This window comes from Lycorma delicatula, chromosome 4, assembly GCF_047948215.1.
Source record: "Lycorma delicatula isolate Av1 chromosome 4, ASM4794821v1, whole genome shotgun sequence".
Lineage (NCBI taxonomy): Eukaryota > Metazoa > Arthropoda > Insecta > Hemiptera > Fulgoridae > Lycorma > Lycorma delicatula.
The window spans coordinates 147499192-147525855 of NC_134458.1; the positions used below are offsets into that span (position 1 = coordinate 147499192).

Below are 26664 nucleotides of genomic sequence, written 5' to 3' on the forward strand. Positions count from 1 at the left end.
GTAAAAAGGAATAAACATATAAGTAGCTCTGCTATAATAAAGAAAAATATTCGAAAAAAATTTCCAAAACTCAAAATTTTTATTAATTTTACTTCTAGGTTAACACCTATATCCTAAAAATGTAGATGTGATAATATGAATAACCTTAACATGATGCACAATTCGAACACTTTTAAGAATTTCTTTCCGCTCGTTCTTAACTGGTGCAAAAACAGTTTAATTTTTACTTAAATAAACTAAGAGTAGGATACCTTTGCCTAAATTAACATGGAGAATTGTGTTTTTCTACACTTACATACCACAGAGCCAGGCCAGTATATTCCTGTGGCATAATGAAGGTATACAATAAATGGGAATATAGATTATTTACTACCAGATTGTTGGAACTGGCTTTGGTATAATACGTGCAAGGAGGACTAGGAATACCCCCCCCCCCCATCCCCCCCAGACAAGGTTAAATATTAGGAGTAAGTGGAGGAATCTCGCAGCTTTGTTTTTACATGAGCAATGTGACTACCTAATCAAAATTATCTAGGTCAAAGAGCAGCTGTTTGCATAAAAAGAACTGTTCATAAATAAAGAAACTCACCAAAGTATTCTGGAGAGAGAATGAGAGGATAAAATGGAAGTGAGCAGTTATATACTCAAAAAAGGTAGCTCAAATATGGCTATTCAAGCTATTGTTAGCTCAAGCTTATTGTTATGGCTATTTCATATTGTCCAGGTTTTTCACCAGGAAACACTAGAACTTAGGGATAGCAATTGTACATGAAGACACCGTATCATTGCATATGTTAACTAACCAGTTCACAGAAACTCAGTTTTATTAAATATACAGAACACAAAGTGAAATCACAATCGTAAATGAGCACAATGAAAGGATTAAACAAAATCTATATGTGACCAAGCTGATTTTATAGTATTAACCTTATTTTCTACAATTACTTAAAATGATAAAAGGTTTTTAAGGTAGTTTTTATTTATGGTGACATGCGTAAGACAACCATTCATTGGTTATGTCAATACACCTACCAGGATCAAAGATAAAAAGTTAACTGCAAACATTAACTGGAACATAAGTTCCAGTTTAGAAAAAAAATGAAAAAATCAGTTTCACAAGAACTTATTATTCAAGCATTTAGTAATTTTTTTTCAGAACCATCCAGTCAAATTAAAAAGCTTTGTTCTTGAATTTCACATAAAATATTTGTCCGATAGGTACAATGATAGATTTTTTTTTTTAAATGTATCAGATGAATACAAGATTTTTGCTTTAATTTAAGGCATCAACAATTAATTTCTACTAATTTATTGAGAGATAATAATTTCTTCACAATTCTAAGAACTACATCATTTTAAAATTATTCATATTATTTTAAAACTTTAAAATAATGTACAGATTGTGATATTTATTCTTTTTTAAATATATATATGTTTTTTTAACAGTACCAAGAAATACAAAAAATTCCTTTCTTTAGATAAAAATGATTTACATTATTAAGTGCTATCTCAGAAATACTGACTGGAGGAAACTTTATACTTTATACCAGCCAGCCTGTCTAGCCAGAATCTGGACCCTCAGGGCCCAGGTGAACCCCAAAGTAAACAAAGGGGCTCCTTGGGGCCTACCCCAGGGCCACAGAGCTCGCCATTCCAGTGTTGCAGGATATGATGCCTTGGACACCTGCTGAGCTTGGATTCGGTCATCACTACTGTCTACCCAGCGGGCTCTGCTCCCTGGACCCCTGCACTGTTCGTTATCCTTATGATTGAGAATACTGATAAATAACAATTAAAGTATCAAGGCTTTATAGAAACCTGAAAAAGAAACTAAATTAAAATACAGAATAATAGTAGCTTTCTCTTTCTCTGTTTATCCTCCAGAACCACCGTAAGGTATTACTTCAGAAGATGAATGAGGTTGATATGTATAAATGTAAATGAGGTGTAGTCTTGTACAGTCTCAGGTTGACCATTCCTGAAATGTGTGGTTAATTGAAACCCAACCACCGAAGAACACTGGTATCATGATCTAGTATTCAAATCCATATAAAAGTAACTGCCTTTACTAGGATTTGAACCTAAACACTCTCGACTTCAAAATCAGCTGAATTGTGATGAGTTAACCACTAGACCAACCTCGTGGGCTAGAATAATAGTAGCTATGGTAGAAGTACACACACCTTTGATGACAAAAAATTCACAACTTATTTCTTCTTTGCCATGGAGGCAGGAATATAATGAAGTAGAAGGATTAATCTTTTTTCCTTAATAAACATTTTTAATTTAAGTGAGAGTACTTTTAATATTTTAACCTTCAAGGGAGGAGCTAGGGCCTCGTTTGTGGCTTAAAACCTTCCAAGGTATAATACAAATGTATCCTGAAAATCTGAAAGCAATCGATCGGTTGGTTCTTTGAGATTTATCAAAATGAAATATCTAAAAACCTTCTCAGTTATGCCAAGAAACATGGGTAAAAATTTGGTTGCGATTGATAAGAGTAGTTTTTTTTTGTTTATCCCAAACAAACCAAAAATCCTCTTTGTCTTTATATAATAACATAGCTTGAGCTGATGTCTCTTAATTATAACAATCAATGTTGATTTAAAGATTTTACTACACCAGTGAATATTGATCTTTAAAAATTAAAAAAACATCCACTTAAAGATTACTGTAACTTTATTATGTAATAAGACATATCTATACAATGAATTCTAATCAACAATAACCCCTCTGAACTCAGATTATGTTTCATTTTATACTACAGTTTTCTCTCTTTAATAAAAATAAAGATTAGAAACAATAATTTTTTTCTATAATTTTGGAAAAGATTGTTGTACACATATTTATGGATTTTCTTAAATTAGTTTTAGGTGAAAAATTCACTCTTATTTAGTACTCCACATGGATTTTGTAATTTTGTGAAGGGTTTATAGATTCCAATGTTTTAAATGTACTATGTTCTTTATCAGCAGGAATTTGATTTGTTTATAATATTACGTAGCTCAAATGTAAGTATCAGAATTGTCAATTCAGTTTAATAGTCTTCAAAAGAAAAATTACACAACTATAAAAACTAAATATAAATAAAAATGAAAATAAACCTGTTTGTATTCATTGAATCATATATTACATTTACATTAAATAAACAAAATCATACATCTGAGTCATACTGAAATCAGATAGTTCAGTGCTGGTACCTCTACATGTAAAAATGAAGTCTCAATACTACAAAAATAGTATTGGATATGTGAAAACAGGATAAAAACTAGTTACGCAAAAATGTAACCACTGAAATCCTCATTAGGGGTCAATCCATTTGAAGTGACCCACGGGTCACTTAAAAAAAAAAAACTGAAATTTACCCATTTGTTTTTTACATGTCTCAGGACCTTAAAACTATTTTTTTTTATTTAAGCAGTTTACCTGTGGCAGCCATTTTTGTTACAGTGCACACACCTATTTTTGTGATTGTAAGGGTTTACAGAAAAAAATCGTAACTAAAAAGGTCCTGGAAGGATGAAACAAAAGCAATTTAATAATATTTTGTCACAGTAAAAGATTGATCCACAGTTTATTTACCTATCTCTCTTCTTTCTATGAGAAAATTACCAAGAAAGTTGAACACGAAAAACTGTGAAATTTCACTTTTGGTAATTTTTTTCAAGAGGCAGGGATGGCATAAAAATTTGAATTATTATTTTGTATGTAGGTATATGTTAGTAGTTTTACCATAAATAATATTAATGGCGATATACTTACCCCTAAATTTATGAATTTTTAGAAACTATTTTTTTTTTTTTAATTCAAACTTTGGCTTCAAACAATTCTGATGGGGCTGGATATAAAAATCTCAAATTTACAAACTTAGTGTTTTTGTAATTTTTATGTCAAATAAAAAAGTTTCTTGTGTAGCAGTACTAATAAAAAAGTTATAACCTCTCAAAAATCATGAAACAACTGTTAAAAGCAATACCATTTTGACTCACTAAATAATTGCTCCAAGGGGGTTTCTTGTCTTCTTGACACAGTAATATTTTTATACTTATTATTATAGTTGAAATAGACTTGTTTGAACCATTCAATTGCAGTGTTACGTTATAACCGATGCTTGAAGTAATTTCCAGTCATAAAAATTCATGTTGCAACATGCTCATTTATACTTGTTGCATGATTTAGCTTTGCAGTTACAGACTGACCAGTCTGTAACTGCATTTGAGACACTATACAATATATAATACAATACAATACAATACAATTCAATCCACCTTTACCCTGAAGTACACAGTAACTGAACAATGGCCACATTTTTAACAAATATATGGGGGAATAAGAGAGATTTATTAGTTATTAAGACTGTACCACCCATATATTTCCTATCAAATATAATCAATGATTTTAATACATATTCAAATTTATTATGTATCGCTTAATATCTAATTATATATTGTTGTCATATACATGCGAAGCTTCATATCGGCAAGTACAATACTAGTCAACGGGAATACAGTATGCCCACAAACCTGCACAAGTGCCACTCCCCAACAAGCTAGCTGACCAACTCTCCCACCTCAGCGGTGTTGAGGTTCACCATTCACAGAATGGTGAAGAAATTCTCTCGCCGGTCTAACGTGGGATCTCCCGGCGGTTGCCAACATCTCCGCCGGAGCAGCAAGCCTAGCCGGGCCGCCGAGAGAACTGCTGGGTATGCACGCTACCTTCTCGGACTTTAAGCGCCCTGGCCGGCGAGCCCATCAGCAGAAGCCGGCCCAGAGTGGGATCGGACGAGGAGAACCGCCTCGGCCGAGCCAGGGGAAGACGACCGACGCCGATTGCTACTGCTGGGCACGACTGCCACGTTGTAGTGGGGACCCAACTGCCGCTGAGGCGAAGCTCGGTCCGATTTAAACGGACGAGCCGCAACCTCCCGACTATAAACGGACCGATATCGCCGAAGACCAGCTTCCGGATCCAACAGCCCTTCTCAGGGCTACTTCCCAAAACACACAAATGGCCCTTTTCAGAGAGCATTACTACAAAAACCTCGGCCATTTTCAGTCCTGCCATAAGGTGCCACGGTTTTATAACCGTGCCACGGTTATATGGCACCGTGCCAGTCACGGTGCCATAAGGTTTTAAGGTGCCACGAGCCGTCGAAGCCAATCGGCGACAGAGACGTCCAATGTGGCGCGAAGATCGTCTGGACGAGAAGACTGGATCTAGTCACGTCTTTGTCGACCACATGTTAGCCGACAAACACACAAGGGGCCCAACAACATTACTACCTGATTGCGGGCATCCGTGCATCATTTCTGTCAGTGATAACGGCAACCTTCAGCGGCCTGCCACATGACGATCCAAAACTGATCCTCTCTCATCTACAAACTCAACTACAAGAAAAGAGAATGCCTGTGGAGCAATGAGCGGAATACGCCGAAGGGCAGCTGAAAGGAGATGCTCTGTCTTGTGGCAGACAATACAAAGACCTACAACTCGATTGGCCCGAGTTCATCGACCGATTTCGGCATCAATATAACCACCCTCAAACAACTGCCAAGCTGCGGTTCCAACTTTATGGACGAACGCAAGTGGCTAATGAACCAGTGGAGTTTTTCCTGTTGCAGAAGAGGAAACTCATTCACCGACTAACTCCAGGTAGTGAAGTTACCTTTCTACCAGTACTGCTGGAGCAGCACACCTTATGAGGTGAAGACAAGACTGAAGACGGTGTTGAAGCGACACCAGGAGTATTTTCCAGCATTCCCTTGCAACCGACACGGTCAACAGTACATGAGATTCAACTTCGGGAAGTAAGCCGGCCGTTTCCCTCCGGTGGTCATTGTTAAAAAGAAGAAATCTTCACTACGTTTTTGTGAAGGCTTTCACCGACTGAACGAAATCACTGAAGATGTAGATTCACTACTGCTACTGATCTATGAAACTATTAGACTTGGAAAGCGCTCGCGTCTTCTCGACAATCGACCTTAAAAGTGGCTATTGGCAGACACCCCTGGAAGAATCAAACGGTTTACAGCCTTTTCAGTTCCAGATGGCGGCCGATACCAGTTCCGAATAATGCCGTTTGGCTCGAAAAATGCACCCAGCATATTCCAGCATCTTATGAAGAACGTTCTCACTGGCCTCCTCCGCCAGTGCTGACTGGTCTACCTGGACGTCATTGTTTACAGCAGTAGCTGGGAAGAACACTTACGCCCCCTAGATTTGGTGCTGGAACACCTACAACTTTACTATCTGACATGCTCTTTGGAGAAATGCTAATTTGGCGGAGAAGAGGTATCATTTTTGGGCCATAAAATATACCCACGGGTAATATTCCGGAGAAGCAACACCTACGGACCATCACAAGATTCCCGGGTCAAGAAAAGACCTGCAGAAGTTTTTCGGCACTTATAACTGGCTGCGAAAATATATAGAAAGATTTTCACAACTTTCTGCGCCGCTGACTGACCTGCTGCGGGGAAAACACTGGAAATGGAAAGACACTGCAGAGCTAGCAAGTTTCCGTCGCTGTGTGCTCTTTGTGGAGAGAGGGCACAAATGAGACGGCTGTCCCAAGAAGAATGAGGGATCGAATTGTCAATTATAAGAAACTGTGCAAAGGGACTAAGTACTCTTCGGACAGTAAGGACTGTGCGTCTTACTTAAGAGCTGTCGAGATGGTCATGGTTAATTTCGGACAGTTGAATGCTCAGGGTGCTTATATTGCGCAGATTGAATTAGGTGAGGTTGGAGATTGAAGGAATCTGGATGTGATTCTTATGCAACATCCTTATGTTCTGGCGGGTGATTTGCCAGGTTTTAGTGGCTGGCAGAAGCTTTTGTTCTGCTAGTATGTCTGCTATTCTGTGCAGGAGACATCTGGATTGTGTCTTTGTTAAACAGCTCTGATTTTCATCATGTTGTTGTGAAGCTGGTAATCGGAGACTTGCAACTTTTCATTCTGAGAAATGGGACAGGATTGTCCGATTTGTTGTTGCAGGATTCTTCCTATTCTAATCGGTGCAGACATTAATGCAAAGTCTTTATGGTGGCACAGTAATTTGACGGATGAGAAAGGGGAGTTGGTGTAGAGTTTCATTGTATAACACGGTCGAGGTTTAAGTTTTGGGTGAGTTACCAACCTTCGCAGAAATGGTGAATGGTAGAAGGTTTTTGCTGGAAAAAATATACATGTGACGGTTGGAAGGAATACTCCCGGGACTGTTTGTCGATGGACAGTTGTTGATGATTGTTCCAGTAATCATCGTTTTTTCAGATCGCGATTGTCAGCGGTGAGGTATACCAGTGTAATGTTCCCGTTAAGCAGGAGCGTTTCCTGTATAAGAGGCAGACTGGCTAAAATTTGTCGATATATTATCGGCCAGATTTCGTGTCTTCGGTCGGAATTTGGAGGAGAGGCTTTCTCTTACTTATGCGGTTGCTGTAGAACACTCTATCCCGCGTAGTTGTTCTTTTTTTTTTCTTTTCTTTTTTTGAGGGTGAAAAACGCTTGCGCGATATCATCGCCCGGAATAAAATAAATAAAAGGAAAACAGATAACTAAAACTACATTAAAAAACTAAAAAAATTAAACAAAAATACAACTAATATCACAGCTAAAATATCATTAAAAAACACAAATAAAATTCAACAACGTTCGAGAGGAGCGTAAAGGGCCCCTCTCGGTTAACAGAAACATTAAAGAAAAACAAATTTAAATAACAATATTAAATTTTATGTAATAAATTGATCTGTCGGAAAAATAACACCCGGTTTAAAACGTCATTGCCCAGGATTTAACAAATGTTTCTGGGCAATTTAAATTCACGGCGTAAGGCCGCATAACATATCGCAATCCACCCCACGTAGCTCTGGTCATGAGAGAAGACAAGAGTTTTCTCAAGACAAGACAATAATGTTTGGACAAGAGTTTTCTGATCTAAACGGTCAAGGGATTTTTGGGGTTCTTTCGTGCCTAGGGCATCAGGGTAATAAGGAACCACGGGGTGTCAATTATAGGATTTTGGGACATAAACGAAAGAAAGACGTTTTCTGACTGCTCTCTCGACCGGGCAAGGTATACTGACTGACAGGACAGAAATTCTGCGCACTCTCTTGAATGATTTACTGCTAAATGATGAAGTGGAGGGTGTGTAGGTATCAATCATCTGTGTGATAGGCGTGAGGTCGCTTTTTTTCGTTCAGGTATATTATATTCGGAGATTAGTGACGCTAAGATGCGGCAGGTTGTTAGGAGTTTTGCAAGGCAAAACTACGTTACGCTGTGAAGACGTCTGGTGAACTGACTACGCAGCGTATTCAGGAAATAGAGGAAAGTTTTTGGTATTTGGCAGGACAGGTGTATGAGACGACAGATGGGCGGTATACGCACGGTCTCTTTCCAGACGTAAGGGTGTTGGGAGTTGTCTTACGGATCTCCCTGAACCGGCAATGATTAAAGTCTGGATCTGCAGACTAACTGGAAAATTAGAGATGAGTGGCGCATTGTTGAAAGATTTTAAAGGTTTTTGGCTCTCGAAAGGAATGCAGAGGGTGTTTATTGTAGAATAGTAGCCTGGGTGGCTAAGGACCCATTTTGGTGCTTTTACGCCAGAGTAGGCGCATTCGGCAATTGTGCCCGGTTGTTGTTTGGTATGTTCGTGGGTTGACTTATAGGTAATTTTGGTTGTTATAGTATGGTAGTTCAAAATTACGAGGTTGTGAAAATATTTTGAGGGTATGAGATTAATATTTTGGGCAGCTCAATTCGTAAATTTTTACTGGATATCAATTTTTGGTTTGATTCGGTTTAGGTGAGTTTGAAAAATATCTTCTGTTTATTGGTGGGTTTTAACAACAGTGGAAATGTCTTTCGAGGCATCTGCATTGGTGCCATCCTGATGACTAAAATATATAATCAGGTACTGAGGGTCTAGAAGGTGACCTTCGGTAAATCCTATCAAGACTAGGAACGGAAGGAGTGGCATGGCGACTGGGATCGTTACAAGGCGTGTGTCTTTCCCTATGGGTCAGGATGGATGCAAACCAAGCCTTCGAAGCTGTTCGGCAGGCCTTCAGCCAACTGTTGGGAGTTACCTCCGCCGGATTCAGAGCTTCCTACAGTTTTGCAAACCGAGGCTAGCCAGCAAGGACTGGGAGCCGTGCTTTACCAGCAAGCCAAAAACGGGGAGCGAAGAGTCATCTCGTAGGCCAGCACGAAGTTCTCAGAGGCTGAGAAGAAATATCATTCTAATGAGTTTGAATGCCTAGACCTGGTGTGGACAATCAAACGCTATCGACCGTACCTCAAAGACCGAACTTTTATCCTCAGAACGGACAACAAGGCTTTGACATGGCTAAAGTAGACCACTGGGCCTTATTGGTTCAGTGTTCTGGCCGGGAGAATGAACTACCAAACCTGTTGTCAAGAGAACTGGCGGAAGATGAAAATACTACAATAGCGCGGAAGGAAGGTAGACTACACCCGAGTGAACGCGGCCAAGAAGAAAGTACAGCAGTTACACCCCGACTGCAAAACGTATCACCACGTCTGTTTCAACAGATGCAGGAGGCATAAAAGCCAATCCAGAGTGCCAACGATTACGTCAGAATCCAAATTCTGCATCAGGCATTCATCTCTGAGTGGACGAAGACGGCATCGTATGGATAGCAGAACGTAGCACTAGGGCAGGACCCCGACCAGTGAGAGTGTACGTCCGGCAACCACTTGGCTGTCATACGACACTACCACAATGCTCCAAAAGCCGGTCAACTCGCAGAAGATGGCGGCCGATATTCCAATATTACGGTTGGCAGGGTCTTACAAAGGACGTTCAGCAGTACCTGACAATCAGTCCTTCACCAGACAATCAGCGACCTCGGAAGCCTAGAACTTGTTGGAAGCAAGTGGCAATTGACGAAATGGGTCAATATCCAGAAACGGAACGAGGCAAAAGGTTCGTAGTAGTGACGACTGACCTGTTTTTCCGCTGGGTGGAGGCAAGGCCCGTTCCTCGAGCTGACAAGGACACGATCTTAGCTGTTTGGAGGAGGAAGTGTTTTGCCGCGGGGCTATCCTGCAGCACTCATAATAGATGACGGGGCTGCGCTTACAAGCCGAAGAGAAAGAGGTTATACACCCGTATACAATCTCACGGAACGTCCTAATGAGGAGGTGAAGAAGACACTGAGGATAGCCCTCGAGCAGGATGTCCAACATATAACCTGAGATAAGAATGTGCCGAATGCTGTTCCTATTAGGAAATAGGGCCAACACTGCGACCGACAAGCCACCAAACGAACTAATCTTTGGGAGGACCCAGGAATTGGCTGCATCCAAAAGCAGAGAAACCGCCTCAATCCACTGAGGAATGACAGGAAATGGCAGCATCACACCAGGAAGTCTACTGACAAAAGAAGTTCGTAGACAATAAAGAAGAGCACCGACATTTACGGTGGACGACCAAGTGTTCATCAGACAGCCCATGATGGTCGATATGCAGGAGGCTCCATGGGAAGGTCCGTCCACTGTCCTCCAACTTATGTCCTTCACCAAGCTAGCTTACCGCACAATTCTTCCACCATAGCGGTGCTGCGGCCTTCACCAAACTAGCTTACCGCACAATTCTTCCACCACAGCGGTGCTGCGGCCCCACACTCGCAGGCGTCTATAAAAGAGCCGAACGGCAAAACGAATTTTATTCGTCGTCGACCAATGCCTGGAGGAGAAGAAACAAGTTCCCTAGCCGGCCCAACATGGGACCTCCCGGCGGTTGCCATTATCTCCGCCGGAGCAGCAGGCCTGGAAGCCGTGGGATGCAGACGCTACTTTCCCGCCCCAGCTTGCCGGGCTTCAAATGCGGGCCGATCAACGAACCCATCAGCAAGAGCCCGCCCAACGTGAGATGGCTCAGGGAGATCCGCCTCAGCCGCGCCGGCGGAAGACAACCGACGCCGATCCGACACTGCGAGGCTCTGCGGCCACCACTGCCACTTTGTAATGTGCTGGGAATCCAACTGCCGCTCAGGGGAAGCTTGGTCCGATTCCAACAGGCGAGCCGCAACTTCCCGATTACAACCGAGCCGATATCGCCGGAGACCAGCTTTTGGACTCAACAACCCTTGTCAGAGCTACTTCGCAAAACACATAGACGGCCCTTTTCAGAACCATCACTACAAAAATCTCAAACGACAGGGCTACCATAAGATTTTAAGGTGCCACGAGCTGTCGAAGCCAATTGGCGACATATATATATATTTTTTTAAATATTTTTATATCATATATATATATATATATATATATATATATAAAATATAAACCACCAAAACACGTAATTATAAAAGTAACTTACCATATTAATATCCAATAATCGATCGATTTTCGCGGGATCCCTTATATTCAGTTGGTATTGAATTCTATAATTGCATAAAACTGTATTCATTTTATAATTTGTGAAATTGTTTTGTTTTAAATTTTTTTTGATATTTATTAAATAAATTTATCTATTTAAGAAAATACAGAATTCATTCAATACAAACTGAAGATGCAGAATCCCACAAAAATAAATTATTGAATATTAATATGGTACGTTTAACTTATCTAATTACTGTATTTTGGTGGTTTATATTTCATGAATATTAAATTTAGTTAACACAGTGGTCAATACCTTAATGAATTATTTGAATTTTCAAAACAAAAAAATACACTGGGTGATTCTAAAAGGACTTCACAACTTTAAAAGCACATAAAGATTTAATTACATAACTTAAAGATTCGGTTTGAGGAGACCTCAATCCTAGGAAATGAGACACTTCATAGCAAAACACATCAAGTTTTGATTCACATAGTTCATTAGTACTGAATTCGGACACCAGTGTTGTTAAAAATAAATGCATTTACTGGTGCAGAATGTGTTCGTTGTGTAGTTAATAATGGCAAGTGCAGTTCAATGTAATTTTCATAGACAGTATGGTAGAGAGCCTCCTAGTAGGCATACAATTTACTCTTGGCACTAACTCTTCGATGAGGCAGGTTATTCTGTTAAAGATACAAAATCATCAGGATGCCCACACATTTTTAAAGCTGCTATGGAACAACTCGAGAAAGCTTTGCACATAGTCTGAAGAAATCAACTCGATGTGCACCAAGTGAGACTGGCATTCCATAAATGACTGTTTGGCGCATATTATACAAACTATTCAACACATTAGATGACGAGAAAGTTGCTCGGCGTCAGTTTTGTGTGGAAATGATGGATAAAATTTCAGACAGTGATACATTTTTAGACAATGTAATCTTTAGTGATGAGTCAATATTTCACATCAGTGACAAGGTGAACACTCATAACTCCTGAATGTGGGGTATGAAAACCCTTGTGAAACTTTACAACACTTTCATGATAAGCACTTTGTATATCACATTTACATTATATTCATGTATATAACTTATTTGTAATTTCTAATTATGTTATTATCTGTAATATATTGACGGTAATTTCATTCACATTGTTAAAAAACATAAATAAAAAGTAAAAAATACCTCGGAGTCGAGTGATAGCACTTTCGTTTGTATTTTTAATACTACTCGTATTTTGATAATCAGGATTCTGTTGTCCTTGTGAATAAGGTTAACGCATCTAAATTTATATTAATGTTAAGATTTGTTTTTGATACACGTGATTTCCTTTGTTGTGAATTGAAGGTTTTCATTGGTATCTGTAGGTTTTTGTGAAGTCAAATCGTTGTTTTTTAGGGGTTATACAAGTTTTCCCCTTTCAGACACCATATATGTTTATGCTTTGACTGAGGAATATTCTCTTGAGATAACTTACGCGATCTATTTTGATAAATCCTGTCACCTCATTGTGACAGATAGTTATGATTATCATTGATATTTAAATGATCTAGTTTATTCTTAGAATATTGTTTATTATTAATGTAAAATTGTTTGATCGATACTCTAGGTTGTGGTTTTTAAGTAACAAAATGTCGTTCGACTTTGTTGTTCCCCAGAATAGCATGAATCATGTTTTCTTTTTTAATTTTCCTTTGATTATTTTTTTCTTCATTACATTGCCAACACATGATATGTATGATTGAGCTCTACAAATTTTTCTCTGAGACTGATTCTTAGATAAACAATAAGTATTAATTTCAGACTTATTACCTTTTAAGGTCAATGTTTTTTGGTGCCCTAAGCAAACAAAGACTGTATGGCCCGTTCTTCTACCCGGAGGCAACTGTAAATGGTATTGTTTATTTAGGCATGCTTCAAAATTTTCTAGTTCTTCAGTTAGACAATGATGACCAAGATAGATGTCATTACTGTCAGCAAGACGGGGCACCCCCTCACTTCCACTTAGAAGTTCAAGATTTCTTGATACTCTATGCATAGGTCAGTGGACTGGTTGTGAAGGTCCAATTGCAGGACCACCTTGCTTCCCAGATTTGACCCCACTAGATTTTTTCTTGTGGGGGTTTCACTAAAGATCGGTTTTATGACCTTTGTTAGCTTTCTTGTTGTGCTAAGACTTCGAATTAACACTGCAGTTGCAGAGGTAATGCCCAACTAGCTGGCTACAGTTTGGAATGAAATAGACTTCAAGTGGGATGTATGTCACATTACAAATGAAAGCCATATTGAACTAAAGTGAATGTTGGGTGGCAAACCTTAAGTGTTTTTCCATGAAATGAAACCTCAAACAAATCTATAAGTTACATCCATAAATTTGTATATGCTTCTAAATTTGTAAAGTCCTTTTTGAATTACCAGTTGTATATATATATATATATATATATAGACATGATGTGATATATATATATATATAGACATGATGTGCAAATATGTGTATATTTTGTGTATTATTGTTATATTACAATGTATATTAATATATATATATATATGTGTGCATGCACGCACATTCTCGTTCGCTCGTTCACACACACAAAATGTATATACATACACAGGTGTATCATGAAGTTCTTCCAGGTCTTTCATAACCTACTTTATTCACGAAAAAATCCATATAAACATATGTCCTAAAATAATTTGTTTGTGAGTTACCAGAGGTGAAATATTTCACTTAGATTTCAGCTACCCCAGTGAAATGAGTTTGTAACAGCTGCGGCAGTAAAATATGAAATACATTTTCCAAACCACAGGATTCCAGATTCCAAAATGATTAGTATGACTTTTCTTTGGGAACAGGTTCACTACTTGGTATTCAGCTATGAACAATCTGTCCAACACAACGCTGATACTGATATTATTATTGATGCAGTTCAGCACAGTCCAGGCATCAGTCTTTCTAAGTAGATCAGAGTTTTGAGTATGATGGATTAGAGGACAGTTAAAGAAACCACTGGATTTCCACTGGTGGAATACAAATTGACAATTCTACAAGTATGTTTTGTTTACAGACAAGGAAAACTTCACTCTAAGAAGTCAACAACTAGCACAATGAGCATAGATAGGAAGAAGTAAATCCTCATGAACTGGTGGAAGGCAATTTTCAAAACCAATTTGGTGTCAATGTATTGTGTGGCCTTCTTCACAATCAACTGTTTGGACAATTCATATTACCTAGCCATTTAAATGCTGAGTTGTACTTGCACTTTCTTCAAGAAAAATTGCCATATCTGCTTGAAGATGTTCCTCTAACACTGAGATGCAAAGCATACTTCTAGCACAATAGCGTGCCTCTCCATTTCTCTTGTGCCATTACCAATCACTTAAATTATCCTTTCCCATAGAAATGGATTGGTCATGGAGGTCCACATTCCTGACCACCAACATCACCTGATTTAACACATTTAGATTTTTCTATCTGGGGATAGTTGGAAAATATTGCATACAAAATAAAAATACAATATTATATACAAAACAAAAATACATTCTCGTGAGGATTAATTGTATGCATTACAGATGCAGCTGGGCAACTTCAGCCCTGAAGAACTAAAAAGAGCATCAAAAGCGGTATAGAAGCATGCCGAGAAATGACTCATTTTTGAACATTAATTATAAACTGGTCATATAATCATGGGATTTTCACAAAATCCCACTTTGGTCTAGTGTGCTGTTTCTAAATAAAATTTGAATTTTTCTAACTTTTCTTGATTTTATTCGACTTATCTTACACCTTTTTGTTCAAAATTACATTCTCTACAAGTTTTGTTTAAAATTTTTATTCGTTTATTACCCATTTAACAAAGTTATTGTATGTCAAACATAAAAAAAGGGTTTTTTACCCAAGATTTCTCAAAACTACTGCAGATACAGTTCTAGGGCCTATTTTATTTGACTTTTCATATCAAAAACCATAAAAAATCACTAATTCTGCTCTTTAATTAATGTCTTGAAAATTTCAGTACGACCTCATTTCACCAGGGTAACTGAAATCCAAGTGAAATCTTTCACTAACCATAACTTGTAAACAAAGCATTTTAGGACGTATGTTTATATGAATTAGTTCCATTATTTCCACAAGTAGAATAGGCTATTAAAGTCCTGCGAGAACTTCATGATACACCTGTATATATAAAATATTGACCACTGTGCTAATAAAATTCAATACTACATGAAATATATAAACATCAAAACACAATATTTAATATATCACTAAAAAAAAAAAAAAAACACAGTAAATAGATAACTTAAATTTACCAATTAATTTCAACAGTTGATTTTCACAAAATCCCACATATTCAGTTATTATTAAGTTCTATAATTATATTAAAATATATTTATGATTTATTAATTTTTCAAAATTCTGAAATTTATTATGGACAAATATACAAATTGTGTTGTCCAAGATTGAAAAATTTAAAATTTAAAACTGTATATTCTCCTTTGTTCAAATGTCAATACTGCCAACCGTTAAGATTGTATTTTATTATGTTTTTAATTAAATCATCATCTTCAAATGTGATTTGGTGGTTCATAATTTTATATTTTTGTTTATTTTTATAAATGTAATATTTCTCAAGCATTTTCATTTTTTTATCATTATTATAAACTTCAAAATCTCTAAATTATTTTTGTAATAGTAATACTATGTTTGCAATCTAATAAATGATAAGGTACATAAGATATACCTCCTCTTTTTGTTTTTGTATGTTGTGTAATTTTCTGTAAATCTTTTTTTTAAATGATCTGTTCTTTTTACCAAATAAATATTATTATTATATTCATTGCATTTAATTTTATATATTCCTCTTAAATCCTCCCTATTACTTATACTATTATTATTTTTTACTATGATTATTTTGGTTTATATGCTTTTTACACAACTGCCGAATAAAGAATGTAATGTATTTAGGGTGTAAGTATGTATGTTTCTTCTACTGTAGCAGCTCAACGACTGAACCAATTTACATATATGACCCTGTGTTGGAATCCTTACATCACCAGGAGTGTCATAGGGTGTATAAATATTTAACAGAGGTTATATGTATAGTAATGGAGATTTTCTGGTTGAAGCACAAACTTTAATAAATTGAATTAATGAACTATAACTGTGAGCCTCTGTCACTGTGTGAGCTGGGTTTTAACTGAATAATTTGAATCAATCAAATGAATAATATTACAAAAATAATAGAATTAAATTTAAGTTAAATAAAATAAAATAAATTTAGAAAATTTCTGTTTAATAACAACGGACTTCCCGTGGGGACTGCATGTGAGGCTAGACCAATTATCATCAATTGGTAACAAATGGGATGCCCCGAGATGCTGTTTTGGGACGCTCTTATAATATCTCTGTAAACAATCATCCAATTTTTAAAATTCAGAGTATTTGCTAGTATAATACAAAATCATTATGGAATCTAACCAGGATTATGGATTATGGATTACCAGAATAGCATGAATCATGTTTTTTTTTTTAATTTTCCTTTGATTATTTTTTTCTTCATTACATTGCCAACACATGATATGTATGATTGAGCTCTACAAATTTTTCTCTGAGACTGATTCTTAGATAAACAATAAGTATTAATTTCAGACTTATTACCTTTTAAGGTCAATGTTTTTTGGTGCCCTAAGCAAACAAAGACTGTATGGCCCGTTCTTCTACCCGGAGGCAACTGTAAATGGTATTGTTTATTTAGGCATGCTTCAAAATTTTCTAGTTCTTCAGTTAGACAATGATGACCAAGATAGATGTCATTACTGTCAGCAAGACGGGGCACCCCCTCACTTCCACTTAGAAGTTCAAGATTTCTTGATACTCTATGCATAGGTCAGTGGACTGGTTGTGAAGGTCCAATTGCAGGACCACCTTGCTTCCCAGATTTGACCCCACTAGATTTTTTCTTGTGGGGGTTTCACTAAAGATCGGTTTTATGACCTTTGTTAGCTTTCTTGTTGTGCTAAGACTTCGAATTAACACTGCAGTTGCAGAGGTAATGCCCAACTAGCTGGCTACAGTTTGGAATGAAATAGACTTCAAGTGGGATGTATGTCACATTACAAATGAAAGCCATATTGAACTAAAGTGAATGTTGGGTGGCAAACCTTAAGTGTTTTTCCATGAAATGAAACCTCAAACAAATCTATAAGTTACATCCATAAATTTGTATATGCTTCTAAATTTGTAAAGTCCTTTTTGAATTACCAGTTGTATATATATATATATATATAGACATGATGTGCAAATATGTGTATATTTTGTGTATTATTGTTATATTACAATGTATATTAATATATATATATATATATGTGTGCATGCACGCACATTCTCGTTCGCTCGTTCACACACACAAAATGTATATACATACACAGGTGTATCATGAAGTTCTTCCAGGTCTTTCATAACCTACTTTATTCACGAAAAAATCCATATAAACATATGTCCTAAAATAATTTGTTTGTGAGTTACCAGAGGTGAAATATTTCACTTAGATTTCAGCTACCCCAGTGAAATGAGTTTGTAACAGCTGCGGCAGTAAAATATGAAATACATTTTCCAAACCACAGGATTCCAGATTCCAAAATGATTAGTATGACTTTTCTTTGGGAACAGGTTCACTACTTGGTATTCAGCTATGAACAATCTGTCCAACACAACGCTGATACTGATATTATTATTGATGCAGTTCAGCACAGTCCAGGCATCAGTCTTTCTAAGTAGATCAGAGTTTTGAGTATGATGGATTAGAGGACAGTTAAAGAAACCACTGGATTTCCACTGGTGGAATACAAATTGACAATTCTACAAGTATGTTTTGTTTACAGACAAGGAAAACTTCACTCTAAGAAGTCAACAACTAGCACAATGAGCATAGATAGGAAGAAGTAAATCCTCATGAACTGGTGGAAGGCAATTTTCAAAACCAATTTGGTGTCAATGTATTGTGTGGCCTTCTTCACAATCAACTGTTTGGACAATTCATATTACCTAGCCATTTAAATGCTGAGTTGTACTTGCACTTTCTTCAAGAAAAATTGCCATATCTGCTTGAAGATGTTCCTCTAACACTGAGATGCAAAGCATACTTCTAGCACAATAGCGTGCCTCTCCATTTCTCTTGTGCCATTACCAATCACTTAAATTATCCTTTCCCATAGAAATGGATTGGTCATGGAGGTCCACATTCCTGACCACCAACATCACCTGATTTAACACATTTAGATTTTTCTATCTGGGGATAGTTGGAAAATATTGCATACAAAATAAAAATACAATATTATATACAAAACAAAAATACATTCTCGTGAGGATTAATTGTATGCATTACAGATGCAGCTGGGCAACTTCAGCCCTGAAGAACTAAAAAGAGCATCAAAAGCGGTATAGAAGCATGCCGAGAAATGACTCATTTTTGAACATTAATTATAAACTGGTCATATAATCATGGGATTTTCACAAAATCCCACTTTGGTCTAGTGTGCTGTTTCTAAATAAAATTTGAATTTTTCTAACTTTTCTTGATTTTATTCGACTTATCTTACACCTTTTTGTTCAAAATTACATTCTCTACAAGTTTTGTTTAAAATTTTTATTCGTTTATTACCCATTTAACAAAGTTATTGTATGTCAAACATAAAAAAAGGGTTTTTTACCCAAGATTTCTCAAAACTACTGCAGATACAGTTCTAGGGCCTATTTTATTTGACTTTTCATATCAAAAACCATAAGAAATCACTAATTCTGCTCTTTAATTAATGTCCTGAAAATTTCAGTACGACCTCATTTCACCAGGGTAACTGAAATCCAAGTGAAATCTTTCACTAACCATAACTTGTAAACAAAGCATTTTAGGACGTATGTTTATATGAATTAGTTCCATTATTTCCACAAGTAGAATAGGCTATTAAAGTCCTGCGAGAACTTCATGATACACCTGTATATATAAAATATTGACCACTGTGCTAATAAAATTCAATACTACATGAAATATATAAACATCAAAACACAATATTTAATATATCACTAAAAAAAAAAAAAAAAAACACAGTAAATAGATAACTTAAATTTACCAATTAATTTCAACAGTTGATTTTCACAAAATCCCACATATTCAGTTATTATTAAGTTCTATAATTATATTAAAATATATTTATGATTTATTAATTTTTCAAAATTCTGAAATTTATTATGGACAAATATACAAATTGTGTTGTCCAAGATTGAAAAATTTAAAATTTAAAACTGTATATTCTCCTTTGTTCAAATGTCAATACTGCCAACCGTTAAGATTGTATTTTATTATGTTTTTAATTAAATCATCATCTTCAAATGTGATTTGGTGGTTCATAATTTTATATTTTTGTTTATTTTTATAAATGTAATATTTCTCAAGCATTTTCATTTTTTTATCATTATTATAAACTTCAAAATCTCTAAATTATTTTTGTAATAGTAATACTATGTTTGCAATCTAATAAATGATAAGGTACATAAGATATACCTCCTCTTTTTGTTTTTGTATGTTGTGTAATTTTCTGTAAATATTTTTTTTAAATGATCTGTTCTTTTTACCAAATAAATATTATTATATTCATTGCATTTAATTTTATATATTCCTCTTAAATCCTCCCTATTATTTTTACTATTATTATTTTTTACTATGATTATTTTGGTTTATATGCTTTTTACACAACTGCCGAAAAAAGAATGTAATGTATTTAGGGTGTAAGTATGTATGTTTCTTCTACTGTAGCAGCTCAACGACTGAACCAATTTACATATATGACCCTGTGTTGGAATCCTTACATCACCAGGAGTGTCATAGGGTGTATAAATATTTAACAGAGGTTATATGTATAGTAATGGAGATTTTCTGGTTGAAGCACAAACTTTAATAAATTGAATTAATGAACTATAACTGTGAGCCTCTGTCACTGTGTGAGCTGGGTTTTAACTGAATAATTTGAATCAATCAAATGAATAATATTACAAAAATAATAGAATTAAATTTAAGTTAAATAAAATAAAATAAATTTAGAAAATTTCTGTTTAATAACAACGGACTTCCCGTGGGGACTGCATGTGAGGCTAGACCAATTATCATCAATTGGTAACAAATGGGATGCCCCGAGATGCTGTTTTGGGACGCTCTTATAATATCTCTGTAAACAATCATCCAATTTTTAAAATTCAGAGTATTTGCTAGTATAATACAAAATCATTATGGAATCTAACCAGGATTATGGATTATGGATTACCAGAATAGCATGAATCATGTTTTTTTTTTTAATTTTCCTTTGATTATTTTTTTCTTCATTACATTGCCAACACATGATATGTATGATTGAGCTCTACAAATTTTTCTCTGAGACTGATTCTTAGATAAACAATAAGTATTAATTTCAGACTTATTACCTTTTAAGGTCAATGTTTTTTGGTGCCCTAAGCAAACAAAGACTGTATGGCCCGTTCTTCTACCCGGAGGCAACTGTAAATGGTATTGTTTATTTAGGCATGCTTCAAAATTTTCTAGTTCTTCAGTTAGACAATGATGACCAAGATAGATGTCATTACTGTCAGCAAGACGGGGCACCCCCTCACTTCCACTTAGAAGTTCAAGATTTCTTGATACTCTATGCATAGGTCAGTGGACTGGTTGTGAAGGTCCAATTGCAGGACCACCTTGCTTCCCAGATTTGACCCCACTAGATTTTTTCTTGTGGGGGTTTCACTAAAGATCGGTTTTATGACCTTTGTTAGCTTTCTTGTTGTGCTAAGACTTCGAATTAACACTGCAGTTGCAGAGGTAATGCCCAACTAGCTGGCTACAGTTTGGAATGAAATAGACTTCAAGTGGGATGTATGTCACATTACAAATGAAAGCCATATTGAACTAAAGTGAATGTTGGGTGGCAAACCTTAAGTGTTTTTCCATGAAATGAAACCTCAAACAAATCTATAAGTTACATCCATAAATTTGTATATGCTTCTAAATTTGTAAAGTCCTTTTTGAATTACCAGTTGTATATATATATATATATATAGACATGATGTGCAAATATGTGTATATTTTGTGTATTATTGTTATATTACAATGTATATTAATATATATATATATATATGTGTGCATGCACGCACATTCTCGTTCGCTCGTTCACACACACAAAATGTATATACATACACAGGTGTATCATGAAGTTCTTCCAGGTCTTTCATAACCTACTTTATTCACGAAAAAATCCATATAAACATATGTCCTAAAATAATTTGTTTGTGAGTTACCAGAGGTGAAATATTTCACTTAGATTTCAGCTACCCCAGTGAAATGAGTTTGTAACAGCTGCGGCAGTAAAATATGAAATACATTTTCCAAACCACAGGATTCCAGATTCCAAAATGATTAGTATGACTTTTCTTTGGGAACAGGTTCACTACTTGGTATTCAGCTATGAACAATCTGTCCAACACAACGCTGATACTGATATTATTATTGATGCAGTTCAGCACAGTCCAGGCATCAGTCTTTCTAAGTAGATCAGAGTTTTGAGTATGATGGATTAGAGGACAGTTAAAGAAACCACTGGATTTCCACTGGTGGAATACAAATTGACAATTCTACAAGTATGTTTTGTTTACAGACAAGGAAAACTTCACTCTAAGAAGTCAACAACTAGCACAATGAGCATAGATAGGAAGAAGTAAATCCTCATGAACTGGTGGAAGGCAATTTTCAAAACCAATTTGGTGTCAATGTATTGTGTGGCCTTCTTCACAATCAACTGTTTGGACAATTCATATTACCTAGCCATTTAAATGCTGAGTTGTACTTGCACTTTCTTCAAGAAAAATTGCCATATCTGCTTGAAGATGTTCCTCTAACACTGAGATGCAAAGCATACTTCTAGCACAATAGCGTGCCTCTCCATTTCTCTTGTGCCATTACCAATCACTTAAATTATCCTTTCCCATAGAAATGGATTGGTCATGGAGGTCCACATTCCTGACCACCAACATCACCTGATTTAACACATTTAGATTTTTCTATCTGGGGATAGTTGGAAAATATTGCATACAAAATAAAAATACAATATTATATACAAAACAAAAATACATTCTCGTGAGGATTAATTGTATGCATTACAGATGCAGCTGGGCAACTTCAGCCCTGAAGAACTAAAAAGAGCATCAAAAGCGGTATAGAAGCATGCCGAGAAATGACTCATTTTTGAACATTAATTATAAACTGGTCATATAATCATGGGATTTTCACAAAATCCCACTTTGGTCTAGTGTGCTGTTTCTAAATAAAATTTGAATTTTTCTAACTTTTCTTGATTTTATTCGACTTATCTTACACCTTTTTGTTCAAAATTACATTCTCTACAAGTTTTGTTTAAAATTTTTATTCGTTTATTACCCATTTAACAAAGTTATTGTATGTCAAACATAAAAAAAGGGTTTTTTACCCAAGATTTCTCAAAACTACTGCAGATACAGTTCTAGGGCCTATTTTATTTGACTTTTCATATCAAAAACCATAAAAAATCACTAATTCTGCTCTTTAATTAATGTCTTGAAAATTTCAGTACGACCTCATTTCACCAGGGTAACTGAAATCCAAGTGAAATCTTTCACTAACCATAACTTGTAAACAAAGCATTTTAGGACGTATGTTTATATGAATTAGTTCCATTATTTCCACAAGTAGAATAGGCTATTAAAGTCCTGCGAGAACTTCATGATACACCTGTATATATAAAATATTGACCACTGTGCTAATAAAATTCAATACTACATGAAATATATAAACATCAAAACACAATATTTAATATATCACTAAAAAAAAAAAAAAAACACAGTAAATAGATAACTTAAATTTACCAATTAATTTCAACAGTTGATTTTCACAAAATCCCACATATTCAGTTATTATTAAGTTCTATAATTATATTAAAATATATTTATGATTTATTAATTTTTCAAAATTCTGAAATTTATTATGGACAAATATACAAATTGTGTTGTCCAAGATTGAAAAATTTAAAATTTAAAACTGTATATTCTCCTTTGTTCAAATGTCAATACTGCCAACCGTTAAGATTGTATTTTATTATGTTTTTAATTAAATCATCATCTTCAAATGTGATTTGGTGGTTCATAATTTTATATTTTTGTTTATTTTTATAAATGTAATATTTCTCAAGCATTTTCATTTTTTTATCATTATTATAAACTTCAAAATCTCTAAATTATTTTTGTAATAGTAATACTATGTTTGCAATCTAATAAATGATAAGGTACATAAGATATACCTCCTCTTCTTGTTTTTGTATGTTGTGTAATTTTCTGTAAATCTTTTTTTTAAATGATCTGTTCTTTTTACCAAATAAATATTATTATTATATTCATTGCATTTAATTTTATATATTCCTCTTAAATCCTCCCTATTACTTATACTATTATTATTTTTTACTATGATTATTTTGGTTTATATGCTTTTTACACAACTGCCGAAAAAAGAATGTAATGTATTTAGGGTGTAAGTATGTATGTTTCTTCTACTGTAGCAGCTCAACGACTGAACCAATTTACATATATGACCCTGTGTTGGAATCCTTACATCACCAGGAGTGTCATAGGGTGTATAAATATTTAACAGAGGTTATATGTATAGTAATGGAGATTTTCTGGTTGAAGCACAAACTTTAATAAATTGAATTAATGAACTATAACTGTGAGCCTCTGTCACTGTGTGAGCTGGGTTTTAACTGAATAATTTGAATCAATCATATGAATAATATTACAAAAATAATAGAATTAAATTTAAGTTAAATAAAATAAAATAAATTTAGAAAATTTCTGTTTAATAACAACGGACTTCCCGTGGGGACTGCATGTGAGGCTAGAATGGTGAGGTGATGTGAGGCTAGACCAATTATCATCAATTGGTAACAAATGGAATGCCCCGAGATGCTGTTTTGGGACGCTCTTATAATATCTCTGTAAACAATCATCCAATTTTTAAAATTCAGATTTCAGAATTCCTTCTGTAAACAGTGACTGAAAAGTACCCAGATACCCTAATATAATTAATGAATCAGGATGAGTGACATTTTGATCACCTAAATCAGTTTTTATTGATATTATAGTTTGGTAAATGAATTCACCTGAACTTTATAAAAATTTCTGAAAAACCATCATAAAAAAGAAACATTTATTAAACCAAAACTTGTTATTTTCTAAACTAGTTTAAAAATAACTTATTTAAACAGCAATAATTGCAACATTAACATTCTTGAAGAAAATGTCATGATTTTTTTCTTTTTTTGTAAGCACCTGATAGAGTCTATTATTAACCCCTAAATTAAACAAAAAATGGTTGTAAAATGTGTAGTTTCCATACATCAAAATATGGTCCCCTATCTTGATCCTCATCAAGTTTCATCCAATATTTTCACAATGGCAAGCCTTTCAAAAACAATTACTACCTCAATTTCCAGTTACAGTATTGAAATGATTTTTTAACTTTTTATTTTTTTATTTAAATGATTGATAAATAGTTTAGAAACTGAAAGATGTTACCATTCATAAAAATGAACTGGAAGTTAAATAAAAAAAAGAGTGAAGTTAATTAAAAACCAAATTCACTTCAAAACTCTCAATCAATGGTATATTCCACTGTAAGGGGACAACTTCAACCACTGAAGTACAGTCACTGTCCATTGATAAATATCACTAGTTGTATTATTATTGATATATAGCTGCTAGTAAACGTGCATTAACTTGTTTTAGGACTATATCAGTATTATAAATAATTTTCATTTGTTTTTAATAAATAATTAACATTTTATAAATTTTTTATAATTTTAAATTATGTTAAAGCTCAAGGTTTTAAACTTATGTGAAATTTTACAATTCACACTAGTTAATATATTATACACACATGCGCGTGCGTGTGTATAATATATTGACTAGTCGATGACTCATTTGTTATATGGTGGCAGTAATAACAAAATAAACTTACTTCAAAGCAATATTGTAGTAATAATAAAAACAAATGTGAGTAATTGTAATAATGCACTATATATTTATATATATAATACACCAATTTCTTCCTTTTTTTGTCTTTAGTAATTTAACTGGTTTGATACAGCTTTCCAAGTACTAAGATAGCTCTCAGGTACTCCAGTCATCCAAGTTTCACTTCCATATAAAGCTACGCTCCAAACATATATTTTCAAAAATTTTTTCCTGATGCTTACATTAATTTTTGATGTAAACAAATTCATTTCTGACTGAAGGCTCGTTTCACCTATGCTATTCGTCATTTTATATCGTTCCTGCTTTGTTACCTTAGTAATTCTAATTCTCAAACAACAAAATTCTTCTTCCTCCATAATCTTTTCTCTTTCTATTTTTACATTCAGTGGTCCATCTTCATTATTTCGAATATATTTCAATATTTTCATTTTGTTCTTGTTTATTTAATGCGGTAGTTCTTGTGTAGGACTTCATCCATGCTGCTCATTGTTTCTTCTAAATCTTTTTTACTCTCAGCTAGAGTTACTATATCATCAGAAAATTGTAGCATCTTTATATTTTTACTTTGTACTGTTACTCCGGATCTAAATTGTTCTTTAACATCATTAACTGGTTCTATATAAAGATTAAAAAGTAATGGGGAATAGACAACATCCTTGTCAAACTCCCTTTTTATTACGGCATCTTTCTTATGTTCTTCAATTATTACTGTTGCTGTTTGGTTCCTGTAAATGTTAGCAATTGTTCTTCTATCTCTATATTTGAACCCTAATGTTTTTTAAAATACTGAACATTTTATTCCAGTTTACGTTATCAAATGCTTTTTCTAGGTCTATAAATGCAAAGTATGTTGGTTTGTTTTTCTTTAATCTTCCTTCTACTATTAATCTGAGCGCTAAAATTGCTTCCCTTGTCCCTATACTTTTCCTGAAACCAAATTGGTCTTCTCCTAACTTCTTCCACTCTCCTCCCAATTCTTCTGTACAGAATTCTAGTTAAGAATTTTGATGCATGACTAGTTAAGCTAATTGTTCTGTATTCTTCACATTTATCTGCTCCTGCTTTCTCTGTTATCATAACTAACACTCTCTTTTTCGGAACTTCTCCTTTTTCGTAAATATTACACCAACTTCAACAAGCCAAAATTCAAATATCTGCAAAATAAGTGTATGCAAAATCTAAAGACAGGTCCGCCATACAAGCTGCCTCTACTTGC

At 34.8% G+C, this 26664-nt stretch overlaps 1 pseudogene; it reads right to left on the reverse strand.

Annotated features, from left to right (window-relative positions):
* LOC142323939 (sphingomyelin phosphodiesterase 4-like) overlaps positions 1-26664 on the reverse strand; it is a 65990-nt pseudogene that overhangs the window by 14221 nt on the left and 25105 nt on the right.